At 34.3% G+C, this 21,305-nt stretch overlaps 1 long non-coding RNA gene across 1 annotated transcript; it reads left to right on the top strand.

The window, feature by feature from the left end:
- The first annotated feature begins 12,560 nt into the window (after positions 1 to 12,560).
- On the top strand, positions 12,561 to 19,918 carry LOC126824870 (uncharacterized). The gene is made up of 9 exons (XR_007681662.1): positions 12,561 to 12,971; positions 13,891 to 13,989; positions 14,281 to 14,352; positions 14,575 to 14,649; positions 15,146 to 15,199; positions 15,481 to 15,555; positions 15,713 to 15,802; positions 18,190 to 18,252; positions 19,602 to 19,918. It is a non-coding gene; the product is annotated as an uncharacterized LOC126824870 (long non-coding RNA).
- Positions 19,919 to 21,305: the final 1,387 nt, after the last annotated feature.

Here is a 21,305-nt window from a genome sequence, read left to right on the forward strand (position 1 = left end):
GTGTTTAATCGATAAAAAAAAACTTCCTGGCTTATAGCCGCAGATTGTTCGACCAAATCACATTATTATTCAGTGGTCTATCTAAAAGGCAATTTTTTTATCCGTTTAACAAAAACGTTTAAATATTAAACGTTACACCTTAAGGATCAATTCGTGAACATCGGACCGAAATGACCCCTCCCTGTACACAAATAAGAGTAAAAGTATGTATTACCAAGGCTTTGGATCCTCTATAGGTTACATTTGTCATCCAGGTTTGATGAAACTTAATATGTATATTTATATCCCAATTCCCAAACGTCTTGGTTCCTGTTGATATTGACCATGGCCCCCTGATTGTACGAAAAATCGCTTTTTTAGCTTGCTCTCTATCCATGTCTCGCAAAATGTGGGCAAATGTTGCATGGGTACCGTTTGTGTTTTTGTATCTAAGAAATGTGTGTAGAAATGTTTTGCCCCCGATATCATCCAAATTTCACGACCAAATTTCTACCTAATTTAAAAAATACCACAATTCGTCCAAATAGCCAAGAGTAAGCGTTGCATATGTTGGGCCGACTTTGGTGGCATTAGCTACTCCTTTAATTTCATCATAAAATTGCCCAGCAAAATAAAAAAAAATATTATTTGACAGAATAATTCTAATTGCTTCTACAACAAATGACATTGGAACTCTTAATGGGCATTCTGTATCCAGCTTATCTATCCAGTAATCTTCAGCCTTTACTCCAAGATCGTGTTCTAATGATTCAAGCTTCTGATAAGAATATTTCTGATTACAAAGCAAAATGAAATCAAAAATTAAAGACAATAAATGTACCATGTGAAACTTTGTATTGAAATAATTATTACTGTACAGATCATGGTGACGACATTGAAAATTATTTTGATCAATTATTTTCTCTCACTATCGATAGTGCTGAGTTCACTAAATCACATAGAATACGAAAAGCCCCCCCCCCCTCCAAAAAAATAGCAATTCCTGGTTGGACTAGCCATGTTAGGTCGTCTAGGGAAACTGCTATCTTATGGCAAACCATGTGGAAAGATAATGGTCGACCACGTGATGGGGGGTGGGGGGGTAGCATGTATCAGAAACCGAACAAGGGCAAAGTACCACTATGCTCTAAGGTCCACCGTGGCAAATAAAGACACAATAAGTGCTAATAAAATGGCTGAGTCTATTCTTAATAACAAAAATAGAGCCCTTTGGACTGCAATAAAAAAGATTAAAGGCAGAAAATCTTGTATAAGTAATAACATTGATTGTAAAATTGGTCCCAAATAAATACGTTCTGTATTTTTTTTAACAAATATTTATTTAATTGTGTATCATTTGAAAGTCATGAAATGTAAGATATAATTGGTGATGTTAATAACAAGATAGAATACTGTCAAAACAATACATGTACCTATTGTCATACTGTATCTACTGATGAGATTGCTAAGGGTGTAAAAAAGCTTAAGTTTGATAAAAGAAAAAGATAGGAATCATGGGCAGTCAACCGACCACTTACGCAACGCCCCTCATATTTATTTAATCCATTTGGCTTTTGTTTTGACCGCCATGCTTAGACATGGGTTTACTCCACCCACAGAATTTTGTACTCTCAACAATCATCCCAATACCAACGAACAAGAAAAAATCTCTTACAGAGGTATCGCCCTCAGTAGTCTTGTGGGTAAACTATTTGATAAAATATTGCTTAAACGTAACTGACCTACAATATGGATTTGAAAGTAATCACTCGACATTACATTGTTCTGAGTCGGTTTCTATTTCAAGCCAATAAGAGAAGATCTGAACTTCTCATTAAAATATAATCACCTCTTTAACTCATTTTGTAAATCTTATAAGCATACTCTCCTTGTACATTTTGTATATATTTTCATTTTATGTTTGGTATGTATGTATTGATGTATATGTGTTTTACCCGATGGTCTTTGGCCTAAGGGGATACAGAACTGAACGGATCTCTTTTGAACGAGTTAGTATTTCCGAAGAGATGAATGTTAAAATTTTGATCCGTATTTAAAGGACCAGAGTGCGGGGAATGCACGTGCAAAACGTGTGACATGGGACAAGTGAAAAAAAGACAAGTGTTGCGTTTGCATGAACGAAGTTCATTACCGAGAACTGATATCGGGTTCAACCCCACAACTCCACTATATTTATGAACAGGGGAGTCGGTATAGAATAAATTTGAAGTTATCCATGATTTCAAACCCTAGTGTATACGATTGCTTGTCAGTAGGGCTTATGTCAGATGAATCTATAGTAAAAGATTATCCCAGAGTAGATTTATTTTCAGTGTTGATTGTGTTGTAAGGTGGGGAGAGACTTTGGGTGAGTTTCTAAGATAGAGAGGGATAGAAGAAACAACTAATTTGCGCTGGTCTTTTTTAGAAAGTCTCTAGTTCTCGGATGATGCGAAAAACCGCGAAGTGGAGTAGCTGTATTCGAAAACAGAACACGGGTAGTAATATTGCTGCCAAATGTATGGAAAATTCCACCAGTATGATTCACCGTTGACGTAAACAGAATCAAAGTAGGTGGGTTGGTAACATATTGTTGTGTTAATTTCACAAAATACATGTAAAATTTCATGTTAAATTCAGTTTGATATTTTCTAATAATCAATAAGTTTATGAAGCAATATTTATTTCATCTGTTTATTTAAAATACCCCCTTTCCTTACATTTCTGAGCTGAGTATTATGTTCTATACTTGAGTCTTGTTGGTATATACAATCATTGAATTGGCCCTAGTCATCACTAAACCTCTGTATTCTACTAATCCAATCCACTACTCTGGTAACTCTTGTTAGAACGTATCACCCCTTAAAGTAACAATCAAACAACCAAGAACCAAACGATCTACGAGTAAATAAAAACAATCACCAACAGGGACTGGTATTCTCCTTACAAAGGGTACCTACCAAGTGTAGCGCTATCCTACTTCACATCTTTGTTTTTGGCCTGGTCGGCCAGGGGTTGGTTCGCCCTGCATTTGCTACTAAGTAACAGGAACAACCATAGTGTTATTGCTAAACATTTTATGTCACAACAGTTACACAGTATTCTACATTACAATATTTAAAATTAACATCTCTTTCTCTCAACCCCACTCCTATAAAAGTCTAACCAGCATGGCTAGACTCAGGAAACCACTACATCGTGAAATGTTCGTCTAAAGAACCCACCTCTTCTAGAATCTACATGGTGTCTAACTATTCTAGCCCCCACTCCCTACTTTATATGTGCCTATTCTTTTGTCTGTGTTATTTACGTAAACAACTGATAACAGCTAAATTCCAAAATATGGAATAGACATTCACCCCATCATAAATATCGCAGGGGTTGTTACCTAATTTGGCCAACAAATATGATATATGTTTTATAACAAAGAAACATGTAAATGACCAATATGTTCATTAATCTATAGCTCAGTTAATGTATGAAGATAACCAGCATCTACTTTCTCTATTTCTTGCATATGAATTTAGAATCAATAATATGAAAGATAACAATATTATTTTAGCCATCATATTTCTCCATTCCTTGTCTATATTTGAAAACACGGAGAAGACAAATAAAACATAAGTATTTATCAAATTATAAATCCTGTCCTCTAGTACACTTATATTCGCCTAATGTAATTTCGCATAAATTACCAAATAGTATTACACAATTTTATATTAATTCTTTTCACTAATGGACGAGGAGACGCTCTAGATTGAGACACCGGGATGTGGCACTGGTGTAAAAAAGTTTACTGTAAACCTGATAACGGAAATTACTGGTGACAGAATAAATGTCAATAGGATTCGTGGTATACGGTTAGCGTATTGGTCTTGAGTATGCAAACCTGTGAAGCTGTGTATGTATCTATTACCAAAAATGTTTCCTCTAAACCATATTGAAAAAACTATGAACTTGTGCATTGGTTCATATATTTTACAATACGGTCTTACCATACATGTAAAGGGATGATTCAACAATTTATAACAGACACCAAGCCCCCCCCCCCCACCCACAATGATAAATACTTTAATAGCCCTTTTTGTCAAAATTGGGGTGAAACTATAATTACACTTATATATAGATATTTATAATCGTTCCGCAAACTTCCGGTCATGATTTTGATATTGGTTCAAGGGAGAACTCTGTCCACATTAAGTTCGGGAGTTAGCTGCTTTGGGCATATGTTTTGTTGCCTGGCAAAATATCGTTAAGTTAGAAATATCAGACGTGGATTCATTTAATAATAAATTTTACATGTGTTTAAATTGATTTTGTTTATTTGAACATGTTTATAGAGAAAGGCGACACCAGATTTCTGAATTATATGATCATTTTATATTTTTTATTATATGTCCCAATTTTCACGTGGTAGTAGTATAATATGGTCGTTAACATTTTGTTTGTGGTCACTCTATAGGTCACATTTTTGACCGCTTGAAATATAGGTTGATATTCAAAAATATATTCTGGAAAAACATATTTCGAAACAAAACAAAATTTTAAAAAAAACTCAAAGCTTTGTCTGTGATGGTACGACGATCTAAACGTCACATTTTTTTTATCCGATTTTGATGAAACTTGAATATATGTTTATAACCCACAGACCATGGTTGGTTCCTGTCAATATTCTTTCTTTTTTTTCAAAAATATTCAAACTTTTATCTTGGTAGAAACATTTGACGTGGATTCATTTAATAATAAATTTGACATGGCTTGATATTGATTTTGTTTATTTGAACATATTTTTAGAGAATCAAACAATACACAAGATGTTTTAAAAACATGATAAACAAGCAACACTACAAGATTTCTTTCGCCATCCAGGGAGTTATTGTATGACAGATGTCTAGAAAACAATACATTTCTAACCAATGATAAAACAGTTGTTTTGCACACGTATCATTAATTCAGCCATTGTGGAAAATTTCATATTAATTGAATTTGAATAATAGCATAGGCGTAGGGGGCCAATCTCAGTTGGGGTGTGTGTGTGGTGGGGGGGGATAATTGCTAAAAAAAAACCTTTGTCACCCGAATTTTCAGACTAAATCAATCATTAAATAATATGGCATATGGTCTCACACTTTGAGTAGCGTCCAACACCTATAAGATGCTGAAACGATTAATCGATGATAATGTCGATTCAGTGAATATTTATACCTCAAAATAAACTTACCAAAAAGATAGAAAATAGATTGCGATAAAAGTTTTCAAAATCTTTGATTGATCATGTGCTCAGTTGTATTGATTTTCACGTGTTTTTATGTGTTTTTGTTTACATAAATAAATATATATGGAGTTTAATCGGGGTAATTTATCCAGTCAACCCGTAGATTGCACGAAAAATCGCGTCTTTAGTTTGTGGATTCTCTAGAGGTCAGAATTTGATGAATATTTAAAATCGTTGTTTATATCTTGATTCCATTCGCATATCGGACCGTAGCATCCTGGATTATTGACCCTGGTTGTTCGGAAAATCACCTTATTAGCTCGTGGTCTATCTAGAAGTTAAAATGATTAATCGACTAAAAAACTTCCTGGCGTATGGCCGCAGATTGTTCGACCAAATCACATTATTATTCAGTGGTCTATCTAAAAGGCAAATTTTTTATCCGTTTAACAATAAACGTTTAAATATTTAAACGTTACACCCTAAGGACTAATTCGTGAACATCGGACCGAAATGACTCCTCCCTGTACACAAATAGAGTAAAAGTATGTATTACCAAGGCTGTGGACCCTCTATAGGTTACATTTGTCATCCAGGTTTGATGAAACTTAATATGTATATTTATATCCCAATTCCCAAACGTCTTTGTTCCTGTTGATATTGACCATGTCGAACCCTTTTGGCCCCCTGATTGTACGAAAAATCGCTTTTTTTTAGCTTGCTCTCTATCCATCTCTCGCAAAATGTTGGTAAATATTGCATACCTACCATTTGGGTCATTCCATGACAACTGGACCAATGGTGGGAACATGACCTCCTCCAAAAAAATTATGAAAAAATATATGTTATAGTATATGGCTTTAAACTAAGAAATCCAAAATTTTACCTCTCTAGATTGGAAACTCGCTATGATATGGCCATTTGAAATTAGGGTACTAAAACAGATCATAAATTCAGTAATTTTTTTCAGGTTTTCAGATGCTTTAAACTCACATTTCTAATAGGAGTAGGACCCTCTAACCTTGTAATCTAAGACAACTTTTAGTGACGATTATGAATTTAGCATCACACTCATTATCCAATGCATACTGTTTGCGCCACCAGGTGGCAAAATGTGGAACAAATGAACTATTCACTTTTATTTTCAGGATTTTCAAAGCCTCTGGCAATATCACTATTGTATGCATAAACTGCAAAATTGGCATACTTAATGTCAGTTTGTCTTATATCAATTTACAAAAGATTCTAAGTCGATGGGATATATACTTTTCCAAATATTCAGTCTCGAAATTCAATGCACACTGAAAACGTACAAAATATACCCATTTTCACCTTCAATTTTGGCCATGTGGGACAGAAGTTAAAATTCTGAAAAAGTTTGAGAATGAAACTTCAATTACTCTACTATAACATACATACATTAAAGTCCATCTTGTGTATTTGATGGCTTATAATTTTAATTGGCACATGAAATCTGTGCGGTGATGAAGTTTTAATGGCTGTTATCCAAATTGTTGACTTTTCACGTTGATTTTAAAATAACTTCTAAATGACCTATACTCCCCAAACAGGATTATTTAAAGTGATGTTTTACGTAGATTACAAATATGTAATCATTTTGGATGTACATTGTATTGTTCTAATTTTATTTTGTATCCAAAATGAGAACAAAATGGTTAATACGCTTCATGAATTAGAATAATGGGTTTTGGTGATCAGATTGAAAGTATTTCTGAAAGACTTAGACCCCTTATATTTGTCATTTTAGATCAACTCTTAACATAGAATAAGAATATAGACTCTTTTGGGATCCAGGGAGTATCGGTTCATTTTAGTTTTGCTTTAAAACACGTGAAAACTTGTTTTGTCTAATTAGAAAGTTGAAGTACGGCCTTATGTAGTTTCACTATCTCTAGACGCATCAAAGCTACAGGCCGCTATCCTTAAAGCATCGTCTTGAAACTATGTATACTAGTTTTTCCTTATACCCTAAGGATGTTCCCTCTTGTTTTTGGTGCGCGCCAGACCCCCGGGGCAGAGAGCCACGCTCAATTTTTGCATGTGTCAGTTTGTCGCCTACAAGCCAAGATTCTTAATGGATTGTCTTGAAGTTGTGCATACTTATTCCTTATACCCTAAGAATGATCGCTACGCCTATTTTTTCTTTGTGTGTCTGTGTGTTTTGATCATCTTGGAAACTTGTCATACTTATTACTTATACCTTTAGGATGACCGCTATTATTTTTAATGCATGCCCAACCCCCAGGGGCATAGCAACGCCCATTTTGTTTGTTTATCGCCGCAATTCTGAATGGATCATCCTGGAGCGTGACAGGTGTCGGGCATGCACCCAAAGTTTAGAATTGCAGCCTGTGGACGATAACACTAAATCTGGTGTCGCTGTGCCCCTGGGGGTCGGACGGGCATACACCAAAAATCATAACAGTCATCCTTTGGGTATAAGGAATATATATGAATAGTTTTCAAGACAGTCCATTAAGAATTGCGACCTGTAGGGAAAAAAAACACACAGACACACAAAGAAAAGATGGGTGTGGCCCTGACCCGGGTTGGGCAAGCACCAAAAACAATAGGAAACATCCTTAGGGTATAGGGAATAAGTATGTAGTTTCAAGACCATACGTTAAAAATTGCGGTCTGAAGTTTTCAAGTGTTCAGTGATAATGTAACAACACTACTGTACATGTACTTCAACTTTCTATGCAGACAAAACAAGTTTTCCCCGTGTTGGAAATCAAAATTAAATTGAAATGATACTCCCTGTAGCCAAATGCGTCTATATTCTTACTGAACAATATACGTTGCTCTAAAATGACAAATATGTGGAGCCTAAGTCTTTCAGAAGTAATTTTAATCTGATTGTCAAAGCCCGATATTACAATTTGGGAAGCGGAACAACAATTTGTTTCTAATTTGGGAGGCAAATAAATTTAGAATGGTATAAAGTAGATGCAAAATTATTACATATTCGTGATCAAGGCAATAAGGTACTATAAATAGACACGTTTGAGGGGTATAGGTCATTTGGAAGTTATTTTAAAATCAACGTGAAACGTCAACAATTTTGATAATAGCTATTAAAACTCCATCACCGCACAGATTTCAAGTGCGAATTAAAAATATAAGACCCCAAATACACAAGATGGACTTTAATGTGTGTTATAATAGGGTAAATGAAGTTTCATTTTCAACCAGTTTCAAAATTTTAACCCCTGTCCCACATGGCAAAAATTGAAGGAGAAGATGGGTAATTTTTGTAAATTTTCCGTGTGAATGAATTTTGAGGCTGAGTATTTTGAGAAGTATACATTCAATCGACTCAGGAACTTTTGTAAATTGATAAAATACCAACTGACATTAACTATGCCAATTTGCCAGAGGCTGTGGAAATCGTGAAAAAAAATGAATAGTTCATTTGTTCCGCATTTTGCCACCTGGTGGCCCAAACAGTTTGAATCGCACATTAAGTGTGACGCTAAATTCGTAATCTACACCAACAGTTGTCTTAGATTACAAAGTTAGAGAGTTGTACTCCAATTACAAATGTGAGTTTAAAGCAATTGAAAATCCGAGAAAAACTTTTCAATTTATAGTCTGTTTCAGTACCCTAATTTCAAATGGCCATATCTCCGTGAGTTTTTTATCTAGAGAGGTAAAATGTTTGGATTTGTTAGGTTAAGACTATATACTATAACATATATTTTTGGAAGGGGTCGTGTTCCCAACTTTCCGAAATTTGGTCCAGTTGACATGGAATGACCCATTTGTGTTTTTGTATCTAAGAAATGTGTGTAGAAATGTTTCCCCCGGTATCATCCAGAAATCTCCGCCATGCTGCTTCAATGAACAATTGTGTTTCACGAGCAAATTAAAAATACCACAATTCGTCCAAATAGCCAAGAGTAAGCATTACATATGTTGGGCCGACTTTAGAGGCCATAGCTACTCCTTTAATTTCATCATAAAATTGCCTAACAAAATAAATAAAAATTATTTTAAGTGCTTCTACAACAAATGATTTTGGAAATCTTATTGGGCATTCTGTATCCAGTTTAACTATCCAGTAATCTACAGCCCTTACTCATTGAGTGGTCAATCAAACCCAATCCATTCGTTCACCCGTATTATTGTTTCTTTCATTTCAGATTGACTACAACGTTATACAACTTTTTGATGACATAAACGATACATTCCACGATTCAAACAGCTTGTGATTTGCCAAAAACGAATTCAGGCTGAAACTGACCACTACAGCCTTTTAAAATTATGATAAAAAATAATATTCAAAATTTCGAAAAATAAATTTTGCATTTATAGCCTGCCCCCATAAATGCAAAAATAAACGAAACTGCAAATGGTCCATAACGCTGGAATCCGACACCAGGATATGTGTGTGTGTGTGTGTGTGTGTGTGCGTGTGTGGCTATGTGCCCCCATCCCCGAAAATGTGCCCTTTCGAAAGAGTCAACATTTTCCCATTGCTCAAATGACAATATTGTGCCCTCTGTTCCTGCTGCACTTTCCTTGTTTCAACCGAATCCAGAGATATTAAAAACTAATCGCGCTCAATGACTGTACATGCATCATCTATCAATCCCCCTTGTTTTGAACGGAATTTAACGCCCTATCCTCCTACAATCCGTCTTGTTTTGAAACGGATTTTTTTTGCGCCCTACAATCCCCCATGTTTTGAAACGGAATTTTACGCCCTATTCTACAACTGTCGGACTAATAAAGATGGATGATAGATTCGAGCTCAGGGTTAGCCGAGATAGTACCACAGGATTTTCCGTTGTGGTTCCCTCTTGTTATTAGCGTAGGACAGAGAGCCTGACATTCTATGACGTCCAGTTGGAATTAGAGGGCACACTACATGGCGTATGTCAATCTCCATTGCATCCCATTTGTGGAGGAAAGTAGGCTCTTCGTTAAACCACAGAAAGGACAGTAAACAGAGATTTAAATAATCAAATTCTGAAATAATAAGTGAAATTGTGTATGGAAAATTCCACCAGTATGATTCAACGTTGACGTAGACAGAATCAAAGTACGTCAGTTGGTAACATATTGTTGAGTTAATTTAACAAAATACATGTAAATACGTGTAAAATTTCATGTTAAATTCAGTTTTATATTTTCAAATAATCAATAAGTTTATGATGCAATATTTATTTTATCTGTTTAACATTTAAAATATCCCCCTTTCCTCACATGTCCTATACATGTGTCTTCTTGGCATAATATACAATCAATGAATTGGCCCCAGGCATCACTAAACATCTGTATTCTACTAATCCAATTGACCACTCTGGTAACTATTGTTACAACGTATCACCCCTTAAAGTAACAATCAAACAACCCAGAACCAAACGACCTACGAGTAAATAAAAACAATGACCAACAGTAGGGTGACCTATGTACTCTACAGAAAAACAGTCCTCCGCTGATAGTTAGAGACTACCACCGAAGCGTGCACATTCGCCGTGCCGAGACCAACTTTCTGACAGTATGATACTATAAATAGCCATGGCACGTGCAATTCTCTACAAATCTATCAACTATTACAGCCGTAAAAAAATTATTGTTGACGATTTTGAATAGCAGTGAAATTAAGCTTCTTGGTTATTACAGCAGATTTAGAAATTACGTTCGTTTCATTTTTTAAATCGCTTTATCATTAACTGTACCGTTAAGAGCGGCATCTTTTGGTTTAGTACAAATAATATCTCTGAAACACTCGGGTTAGACAGGAACATGATACTAGCAGTAGTTTCATTTTACTTTTACAAGGTTCTTAAAACGATTGTTGAGCTACCTAACGTGCTTATTTCTAAATTCAATTTCTTGTTCTAGCTTTCTGTTATGTTTCGTAAAAAAGTAGTCTTGATTATCCCGACCTGTCAATCAGACGTAGAATGGTCGATAGACTGGTTAAGCGAGACTAATTTCAAAACAAGGGCACGTAACCTATCTTTTACTCAAAAGTGTCTGGATGTTATGGACGACACTTGGAACCAGTTTTCAGTCTATTATTTATAGATGATTAATGGTCATAGCTTATTAAGAACAAAATGATCGTTTATTTAGTGACTATAATTGTGTGAAACTGATTTGAGGCTTGGCATATATATAAATATTGTGGCGTAATTGTCGAGATATATGGAGATATATGGAGATATTTATTTATGGTGGGTCACCCTAACAGGGACTGGTATTCTCCTTACAAAGGGTACCTACCAACTTTCATATTGATTCTGTTCACTAATGGACGAGGAGACGCTCTAGATTTAGACACCGGGGAGTGGCACTGGTGTAAAAAGTTTACTGTAAACCTGACCAAGGAAGTTGCTGGTGACAGAATAAATGTCAATAGGGTTCGTGGTATACGGTCTTGAGTATGCTAACCGCTAAAACGTTCCAATGGCAATTTCCGAGTTTTATTTTCATTTTACTAAATTCATTTCATTTATGGCAAGGTTTGGGTGCATTTGTGGTGAACTTTTCAGCACAAGAGTTCCACAAGATATTGTACTTCTGAAAATAAATACATTCAACAAGATTTTCATAGTTCCACAGGATATTGGACTTGGAAAAGAAAATAGGTAAATAAATAAAACTGAATCTGATTGCTATGAAAATATTAATCCGGCTGTATCTCTATGCCATCGTCTAGATTTTCAAGAGGTTTAAAAACGTTTCACGGTTGTTGATTTACCGTAAAAATGTGTAATTGAAATTTTTATTATCGTAAGAACTGTAGAAATAACAACAAAGACTATCATGGTCTTCTATTTATTATAATTTTAAATTTATTATATAAACCTTCTGTATATTATCGTTTACTTGATGATGGTGAGGTGATCCTAAACAAGAGAGAGGGAGGGGGGGGGGGAGTCCACAAACTATGTCATTTCTCGGGATATCCATATGGTTCAGTTTTATTTCAATAATTCAATTGCACGTAAAACTAGAGGACACAGAGAAGCCCACGAGGTTAGACAGGCGTCCCTCCTCGAAGCCAGTCAATGACAGACCTTATGATCCAGCGTGTACACATTAAACAATTCGGCCACCCAACTCCCTTGAAGCTTACAGACGAAATCAGCTGATACTAAATCTGACAATTCCTTTTATCAATAAACATAGAAAACATATAATGCTCATATTCATTACGTGAAAAGTGTTCTCATTCACCAACAAATACATAATCACAACCCAAAACTAAGGGAAAATGGGGAACCTTTTATTTTCAGTTTTCACGCTCAGTAGAAATAAATCCACGTAATAGCCATAAATACAAACAATACACGTCATGGATGAATCATGATCACCATGCGTCGTAATCAATAATAATATTTAACTCCTCCCTATGAAAGTATTGAGTATGTAATCAATAATAATATTTAATGGTGCGTCGCAATCAATAGTCATCAATATAAGATGTTCCTCTCAACCAATAGTAATACTTGGCTCCTCCCAGTGGGCGTGGTAGCCAGGTATCGTTCTCTTTACAATCGATGACTGTTACAACTAGCTTGTGTTTAAAAGGACAGCAGAACACTCACTAGTAGTGTTTAACCTTCAAGTTGCAATATGTATACTTATTTAAGTCTGGTGTATCTTGCGGTGGCTCTTACATTTTCAAGTTGTACGGCACACAGAGAAAGATGGTGGAACTTGCCGAGACCTGAAATTAACCTGAGAAGTTTACACTGTGATAAAGTTGAACAATTTGATCTCTGTCGCTGTTGTCCAGGTAAATATTTTTATTTTCCACTTGATAATATCCAAATCAACTTTATAATTTACAATAAACTCTAATTCAATTGTAGCTACTGAAAAGGATGCCAGAAGGTAATATTAAAACGGGTAAAGTCAGAGGCCCAGTACTGAATCATAATTCCCATTTCCTCCCACTGCTGAAGTTAAATTAAACCATATGTTGGTCCCGAAAAGGCATGGTTTGTATAGAGTGGACGATAAACCCCATTTCTCTCTTTTTCAATGTGAGCAAATGAAAAACCCATAGCAGTAATACTGACAAAAACCCAACCTCATCATACATAAAACATCTTGTGTAGGTGTCCTGCCCCTCCACCAAGCGTCGTGTACTGTTATCACGCCCTTCACACAATTCACCGTTTCTAGCTTCTCTACTCTTTCTAGCTTCTTACCATTAATCTTTTAGAGGCATTTAGTAACTGGGTAGAGCAATACACAAAAACACATACTTATGGAAAAACAGCTACTTATTTATTTGGGCGACGTTTCGAAGAGTATTCTCTCAACGTTATCAAGCTAATACAGTAATGCAAGAATTATGAGATCAATATATACAGAAAACTATAACAACAATTCATGAAACCATATTGTTGTCCTGTATGGTTTCATGAATTGTTGTTATAGTTTTCTGTATCATTAAATAGTTGAGATTTAAAGATGTGTAAGCGCCACTGAAGTGGATTTTTTTCAAAATCGTTTTATATCTAAATACTATCTTTGTGCGCTATAGAATCCCCTGTAAATATGTTTACATGTTTTAGCGTTGTTATTTTGATTTTGTTTTCTTAGTTAAAAGTTAAACAATCAGTCTAAGTACATATTGCCGTGAATTACGTTGTGATATATAATCATATATCATTACTGTAACGTGTAAATATTACTGTGGTTTTCAGTAGATCCATGCGATGGTGTAGAATGTTTGAACGGGGGGAACTGTGTAGGTGAAGGTGTTTGTAATTGTACCTTTGGTTTCGGTGGAGCTACTTGTAAAAGTAAGTATCTGTTGTGATTTTGGTCTTTATAATAAACACTTTACCTACTGTTGAATCACAGGAAGCAGTGTGGCTTATCGAACAAAACAAATACGTAGAGATGTGGCCATTAGTGCAATGATTTCTTAAATCATAAATATATAACATATCTAATATATTACCAATATTATAATTATTTTACAGTTACCAATATTATAATTATTTTATAATGAGAGTTTGTAACGTGGCCAATATTATAATTATTTTACAGTGAGTGTATGTCACGTGACCAATATTATAATTATTTTACAGTGAGAGTATGTCACATGACCGAGTGTAGAGAAAGAGGTGGAATTTGTATTGATATAGCATGTATGACCAATGGTAAGATATGTAGTCTTTTATCAACTACATTTATAACAAATCCACTTATTTATTATTCACATACGACTCAAATAACTATGATCTTGAAACTTACTGATAAAATTAAAATTCTACCATATAATCGTGGATTAATCTACAAACTAACTTGACTTATTCCTTGTAGGTAAATCTTAATAAATAATTGGACAATCGTTTAACCTGTAATATGTTTATATTTTTCAGCCACAAATTGTGGAGGCAAACGATGTAATGAAATTAACGGCGAAGTTTGTATTGATGATACGTGTGTAGTCAAAGGTAAGTATAACATGTTACTTGTTCGTTGATTAAAATTGTATTATCGTACCTCAGAATTGAATTTCTAACGACTAAACAAACAATTATATGTCATTAGACTATTACCCTTAACTTTATAAACAGTTCAAATTTTAACTCAAGTTCATAAGATGATCAATTTCAATAAAATTAATGAAAACATTGTCAAGACTTCATAAAATCTTAAAATCTTGGGAGCTGTTCGACTGATTCCACAAGATTTACAAACTGTTGATATTTTAACTACGACTTAATAAATTGCATAACAATTTCACGAAACAGTCTGAAAACAGAGGGTGTCATGGCTTCTTGTATGATACAGATATCACCAACACAATCCGTGACTTCCTGTCCTGTATAATAGCACCAACACAATCCGTCACTTCCTGTATGACACGGTCAGCACCCACAACACCCACATGTCACAATACGTTAATATGGCGTTCTATTTATATTATATACGTGTTTTATATTTCAGCTGACAATTGTGGTTCAATAAATCCAGGCGTGTTTAACTCATGTACAGCTATTGGTATGTTGCTTGTTTTACTAACTTACAATATAATTTGACAATATTTAATTGGGCTACATTCATGTTGGCATCATTATATAATTTGACAATTTATTTGGGTTGCTACATTCATATAATCAGTTCAAGCCGGCATGTTAGGAATTATATGATCAAATGAATGATGATATACACTGATTATTGATTTCTCTATGTTCATGTTTTGGTCTGGGTGAGAGAAACTGTAAATAAATCAGAAATACATTGTAGTAGAATCCATCGCTCTAATACTTCAATTGTTTCAGGTTCACCATGTGGGGAAGGTACATTCTGTAGTGCTACTTATAAAGGTACTAAATGTGTAAATGACACATGCAGGAGTAAGTATAACATAGATATATATGTGTTATTCATAACGCAACTTTTTATAATTAATACTGTTCTACTTGATCAATCAGATGCACTTATAAGGATATACTTTAATACCTTAACAAGAGGAACACCTGATAACACCTGTATATTGTAAATTATCTTTAGTTGTAGATAAATGTGATGAGCAGATTGATGATACAGCTTGTACCGTCATCAACATCAATAGTGGCACTTGTTCAGGTGGTGTTTGTCTAGGTAATTATGATTTATATTATAGACAGTGGGTCATTTACATAAACCCGATGTATTTATATATATTTATATATATTTATACCAACTCAAGTTATTTATTTATTTTAAAGATACTATGATAAGAAATCTGTAAATCTAACTAATTTCTATTGGATAAATGAATACCACTGTCAGGGATATGATCACCATCCTGATAGCCTAGACACCCCCAAGTTATACAAGCGTTGAACGAATTCAGAGCTGAAATTCAGATATATCAAATATTATCTGTCAGTTGAAACTAACACTGTAAAGTCAATGATAAATATTATAGAATAGAATCGTTTTTAATCTAAATATTGTACAATCTACAGGGGGTTGAGTGATCTAACGCAATGCTTTTTCATTAAAAGGCCATCAATACACGTAGTTAATATGGGACCAATAGGACCTAATTATTGATGTTGACAGACTCTTTATCTGAACTATATCTATGTATTGATATATTCAGTGTATAGACCAGCTCCAGAAAAGGGGCTAAATTTTGGATGTTTTTGTTGTGTCCAGTTCACTGACATTAAATTGGCTGGTATGCTAATCTAAACAACATGTCCGACTTGATAGCATTATTACCCTTATATGTTGACAACTATAAAACCTGCCTGCTATTGGGGGTATCAAATGACATCATTTATTATAATCGGTATCATTTCTGGGGAATCGGTTGTTTATTTATTCCAAAAACTAAGTTTTATCATTAAAAAGAATGGTAGTGGATGTAAAGAATTGACATCTTTCAATAAAGGTGAGCTATTTATAATTATAATCTTTCTGAAAACAGAACATATGTATTATTTAGTTTAATTGGATAAGGCTTTGCATGTTTAAACTAGAGACAAAGTACATGTACTGTAGTAGTGTGTATTTTCTTACAGAATTTGCAAATACTTAACTAGATAAAATTTAAATTGCGCATTTCATTTGATTTCATTTGAAAATTAAAGTAACATTTCTTAAACTGTCATTTTAAATATGGTGAATTAACTTAATGATGAAGTTGAAGTTGATAGATAACAGCTTAACACTGTTACATATGGAGACTGTCATATAACCAATATTCTAACCAACCCAATACATAACATATTCTTTTTATTCAAGGAAGAACACAGACACCAGACCAGAGCTGTTATTTTGATTTGAGAGGGCTCATTTCATCCGGTCCTGATTTTTATACGACATGTTCTTGTGGATGTATACTGCTGTTGCCACTGTCCATTTGTCCGGTCATAATTTGTTTGTGGACACTCAACAGGTCACAATTGTTATCCGATGTTGACAGAACTTGAAATATGGGCATATCTCCCAAAGATCTTGGTTTCTTTGGATATTAGCATGTACCAGACCGGGTCTCGTTTTTAGCTTGTGGATCCTCTAGAGGTCACAATGTTCATCCAGTTATATATTTATATCCCAAAGATCTGGGTTCCTAATGTTGATACTTCAGACCGTAACTTGCTGGATTATGAAGACGGACATATGCCATACAGTGTGCTATGAGAGAAATTTTGGCCAGGCAGCTGTACCATGGCTTACTCTTATATCGAATTCCTACTGCCAAGGGATCTTTTACGTGCACGCTAATGTATACCCTGGCAGTCGGTTTTGGTACCATCCGAACGACTGGACGACTGTCCTTGTCAGTCCTTCCATCCGGCACCACTGACAAGGGGAAGCCAGGCCGGAAAATCCCAACGAACTTTCTCGACCAATGTAGGGATCGAATATACGACCTCCGGGCTAGCGAGCCAGTGTCTTACCCACTTAGCAACCGTGGCTCTCAACAATTTAAGATACTGATGATCAATAAAGATGTGGACATTTTAGAATGTTTGGGAGCTTTTGTATACAATTTGTTCATGTCTTGTGTATCTGTATAATTATGTACATGTATATATATCTTTGCTTACTGCATGTATCTTTCTATTATTTTTATTTGTATATGCACATAACCTAGTAATTTTTTTATGCAATTAAGTTTCTTCTATTACATCAAATTTAAAATATAAAAATCTTAGTATAACTTTATGTAATATTTGAATCAAATGTTATTTTTATTTATTAATTTTTTATTTTAATTTTTTTTTTCTACATTTAATTTGAATGTGAATTGTCTCATATAGAAACTGATCCAAACCCATCTAAATATAGAGCAGTGTAATATGATACTTAGCATGCCCTAAACACCACATCATATGTATCAGATAATTAGGCTACAACATATTGTCTTTGACAAGTTGATGACACGATTCTCTTCAACAGAACTGTATTGTCTGTGGGGGTCGCATTCCTAAATTTGAGGAAAAATGGCTAATTTCCACCTAGTCCAAGCACTGTATTACTTATATTTATAGAATCATGTGATGAAAACAAGGTTTGTGAAGATGGTTTGCCATGTATTGATGGATTCTGTGCAGGTAAATATTTACTATTATATTTATAATCACCTATCAATATGACCTGTTTTTTATATATATAAACATCAATATGACCTGATTTGTATATCGACCACCAATATGACCCAGTGTGTATAACGTGATAACGTCGTTCAGAATAAAGTAATTTGACTGAAATTGTCATTATTTTTGTTTTTTATCATTTATTTTTGAATTATTATAGCTAGAATGGTCAACTCTTTATTGTATTATTATTATTATTACATATATTTTATATAGCGCTCCTTTCATGATAAACATGTTCAGATACGTTTTACAATAAACATAACATTACACAGTGGATAAATATATAAACTGTTAACTATCAATATAGACTATAGATAGGATTTATAAATATAGAAATAAACATATCAATATAGACTATAGATAGGATTTATAAATATAGAAATAAATATATAAACTCTTAACTATATATATCAATATAGAATATAGATAAGATTTATGAATATAGAAATAAATATATAAACTGTTAACTAGTGTATCTTTATTTAAATAAAACACAACACTCGAGTACTTGATATAAATTCGTGTCTTTTAATTTAGAATAGATTGGAAAATATTGAGTTACAGGTTTAGCTCCTTTAATACAGAAAAAGTCCGTGCATTACCATGGTTTTTATAAGGTAGAGAATGAATAAAAACAAGGGAATGTACGGACTATTTCTATTTTTCTCGTGTTCTCTTATCTAATGACACTCAATTAATTTATTGAATTGTCAGATATCTTCTTGCAGTCTCATATAACAACTTTTGGTCTTCGAAGGAATTATTAGAGAGCAGAAATTAGCCCGTGTATCTGTTATCACTCGTTACTTCAGTCAGTTATATAGAGGGACAACTCGTGTTTTCCTTTTGCGTTCGTCACTTCAAATTGCTGATATCTTTATTATGCATCTATCGTAGCAATGATCTCTGTGATAAAATAATAATTGGAATGTATTCAAACAGTTCTATCACATATGTGTTAATGACTGACACCAATATTGTCATTTAAGTCACGCAAATTTATTAAACACATTTGTATGAGTATCTCCTATAAACGCCAATTTCATATCCTTTAATATAGGAGAATATACTTGCATTATCTCCTCTTAAGTCTCGCTATCTAACAATCTACTGGACAATTACGGGTGTCTAGCTATTAAATAAAACAATAAATGAGTCAAACACATGTAAACAACCTGTAAAACTAACCCACTGTTTTTTCCAAAAATCTTATTTTCTTATAAAATTTCATTTTCTGACCTGACCTTTCGCTATTACTAGACATATGGTTGCTTGTATTATATAAATAATTTGTTGTATTTCAGAACCTAAATGTGGAGAATCATATTGTGAGCCGTGATTGATCAACCACTGGTATATAAGGGTCAATAAACTATATTGTAATATTTAAAACCTATTATAAGATTTAACATAATAAACTATATTGTAATATTTAAAACCTGTTATAAGATTTAACATAATAAACTATATTGTTATATTTAACTACTTCTTTAAAATAATTAAATGCTATTTTGTTCTTTCTTTATAAATTATATTCATCTAAACCAAGAAATACAATAAATTCATCTGTACTTCTTCATAAAAACCCAGATAAACCAACAAGTACAAGATATTAAAATGTAACCAACATTGAAAAATAAATAGTTTATTGTCTGTTTGTTGTTTATTTTGTTTACCTCACGTTGCAACGTTGAGGGGGGGGGGGGTGTGTGGCAGAATCTGAAATGCCCCAACGAATTCCGGGTTACAAACGGTGACTCCGGTCGTCTACGAGAAGAGAAGGAGCGTGACTTACCGTATAGCCCCCCCCCCCCCAACCCCCGCACCACAAGATAATTTTGGGAAATTTGACGGCCCTCAAATGCGTTTTCTCGCTATTCCTGCACATGAATACAAGGAGTGAGGAAGGGTCGGGAATTTTTTTAAGAATTCTGGCCACATCTGAAGTTGTTTGTTGGAAGTCGAATAAAACTCGAAAGTTCGACGTTTTGTCGGAAAATGGGAAGGGGACCCGCAACATAAGAATCAAGGTTCAGAGTATCGAGCACCACTGTCCACTCATCTAGCATAGTAGAAATTTTGTACGCGATTTTCGAAACAACCTGAATCTAGCTCCCTTACTATGTAGAATGGACTAAGCAGACGTAAACCACCACCGCTTTATTTGACAGAGCCATACACCCTTTAATTTGAGATGATCAAAGAAATGTACCCATTACTTGATTGTCGCTATGGGAACAGGAGGGGTGTGATAGAAGGGAGACAAACACAATTACATTCGGACTCAGGCTAGCAATTATTTGCCCATTGACTTCAATGTTAAATGGCTGTTACATCACAGGCTGTACCTTTTTGCTCAACATTCCGTTGGTTTCAATCATTATAGGCACAATGGGGACCACATTTGGCAATCTCCTCATCATAATTTTGTAGGGGGGTTGACCTGTTAGATTTCCTGCTACGGGGATTTGATGTTGATGGGGTGAAAATCTCACTTCCGACACAATGATTGCTCTGCAGAAAGACACTATACACCCCCTATCCCTCCGCTGTAATATGATCAGTATTACCCAAAACTGCTATGGAATTGCAAATTTAATCCCTTTTCTCCAATTCTAGACCAAAATGTCAACTAAAAAATGCAGGAAGAGGGGAGAAAAAAATAAAGGGAAAATTGTCTATTTATAACTCGCACTACATTCGTGAAATATTTAAAGAGGAAATAATTATTAGTCGTAGTCAGTCCATTCTTATACAAAGGGAGATAATCATTTCCGGACTAACGGGTGCAGACCACAATTTATATCTCCACTGACATCACTGTTTTATTTTTCTTGTTAATGTTTATTCACAGAATTTAAATATAGCATCATCAGGTATTTACATCACGATACATTTACATTCATCTATAACAACAAGTATATCGTCAATTGGTTAAAAGTGTGTATGTACCTAGAAATCTTTTTTTTCTTTTTTCTTAAAGTTAAAACCCAATGCTTATCTCATCA

This window comes from Patella vulgata, chromosome 6 (genome assembly GCF_932274485.2).
Source record: "Patella vulgata chromosome 6, xgPatVulg1.2, whole genome shotgun sequence".
Lineage (NCBI taxonomy): Eukaryota > Metazoa > Mollusca > Gastropoda > Patellidae > Patella > Patella vulgata.